General features: G+C 41.4%; 1 protein-coding gene across 4 annotated transcripts in view; it reads left to right on the top strand.

Moving 5' to 3' along the window:
• LOC111871061 (medium-chain acyl-CoA ligase ACSF2, mitochondrial) overlaps positions 1-2,108 on the top strand; it is a 74,511-nt gene that overhangs the window by 70,238 nt on the left and 2,165 nt on the right. The window lies entirely within an intron of this gene.

A 2,108-nucleotide genomic window follows, 5' to 3' on the forward strand; every position in this document is an offset into this window, starting at 1 on the left:
ACTGCAGTCTACGCTCAAGCCACACAGCAAGCAACTTCAGCCAGCAGGCTTCGTCGCCAGCGCTCGGTCTTCAGAGACATCGGCAGGCTGCGCCGGGCACAACTGCCTCGGCCCTCCGGCGCTCTCACACCCGACTCACTGGGGCACCGCGCCTGGACTCGCCGGTGGTTGTGTTACGGTCCGACTCGCTGGGCTTCTGGCGTAGCCACTGCCTCATGGCTCCTACGACCGCGCTCAACGACTAGCCTTTCCAACAGCCATTCACCGTAACTAGCCTTTCTCCCTACCGGCGCGCGCCGTCCTACCTCACCGGTCAAGCATCTCAGCCGCCACGGTCCTTTTCAGGGCCAACAAACTGTTCCGAAGAAGTGGGTTGTCATAGGAGTAGTGACAAAGACTACACACATTGACAAGATCCCCACAACCCTTTCATATTTACGTTACAGTTATCTGCCGTGGCATTTGTCTCAGATTACTCTTTAAAAATGAAACTGTCAAAATTAAAAGTTCCCATCTCTTTTACAAGCTACACAATATAATTACATAAATAAACTCTCCATTATCTGGCATATAGGGGTCATGGGGTGTGCTGGTTGCATGAGAAGAATTTACAGAATTCAGTTTTCACATAATTTTCACCCTTTTCCAATCTTTTTAATATTTTCATGCTCTGATTCAAAGTCGAAACAAAATGTTCTTGCTTTAGTTCTTACATGGGTGTCTCCTTGGGAGTCATAGCAGATTAATGGGTGAAAGATTTTTGATATACCATCAACTAACCTGTGCTGTAATCGTGCATTGCTATGACGTTACTGGCCCGTGTGAGGGAGGATTGATGTTCAGGGCTGCTAATGGCAGGTGAAAATGTGTGTTGCAGCTTTTTTAAATGACTTCATGAAATGTTAAATTTTCTATGAAATTGTTGTTGGTTGTATAAGGAGTCTGGATGCTCAGATACCAGATGAATGGAAGCTTACTACATGTAGAAAGTGCAAAGATTCTCAATGAACATGTACTGAGGGAAAGGAATGGGGCTATTTGTTGACAAAGACAGAACTTAGTAGTTTAAAATACAGCAAAATTGTGATGGAATCTGCTGCTGTAACTGTTCAATGTATGCCCAGGAGTTTTGAGGGGAATTCCTGTAATCCTAATCAACAGTGCTCCACATTGTGAGACCTAGTTCTTCATCATCATCATCATCATCATCTTCATTTATTTACATTCCATAAATCCACTGCATATAGGATAAGGAATTAGTCATTGATAATACAAATAACACTACATAGAAATAATAATATAAATAACAATATAAGAAGAAAGCAGTCTTCTGGGATTTGGCACCGTGTATATGTGGTGTTAACCGACATTTCGGAGGAACGTATCGCCTTCATCTTCAGGGTAGAAGAAAAAATATAAGAAATCTGCAAGTGAAGAGACCGTGAGAACTGGTAAAAGCTTTTACCAGTTCTCACGGTCTCTTCACTTGCAGATTTCTTATATTTTTTCTTCTACCCTGAAGATGAAGGCGATACGTTCCTCCGAAATGTCGGTTAACACCACATATACACGGTGCCAAATCCCAGAAGACTGCTTTCTTCTTATATTGTTATTTATATTATTATTTCTATGTAGTGTTATTTGTATTATCAATGACTAATTCCTTATCCTATATGCAGTGGATTTATGGAATGTAAATAAATGAAGATGATGATGATGATGATGATGAAGAACTAGGTCTCACAATGTGGAGCACTGTTGATTAGGATTACAGGAATTCCCCTCAAAACTCCTGGGCATACATTGAACAGTTACAGCAGCAGATTCCATCACAATTTTGCTGTATTTTAAACTACTAAGTTCTGTCTTTGTCAACAAATAGCCCCATTCCTTTCCCTCAGTACATGTTCATTGAGAATCTTTGCACTTTCTACATGTAGTAAGCTTCCATTCATCTGGTATCTGAGCATCCAGACTCCTTATACAACCAACAACAATTTCATAGAAAATTTAACATTTCATGAAGTCATTTAAAAAAGCTGCAACACACATTTTCACCTGCCATTAGCAGCCCTGAACATCAATCCTCCCTCACACGGGCCAGTAAC

The sequence above is a fragment of the Cryptotermes secundus genome, unplaced genomic scaffold (genome assembly GCF_002891405.2).
Source record: "Cryptotermes secundus unplaced genomic scaffold, Csec_1.0 scaffold73, whole genome shotgun sequence".
NCBI classification, from domain to species: domain Eukaryota; kingdom Metazoa; phylum Arthropoda; class Insecta; order Blattodea; family Kalotermitidae; genus Cryptotermes; species Cryptotermes secundus.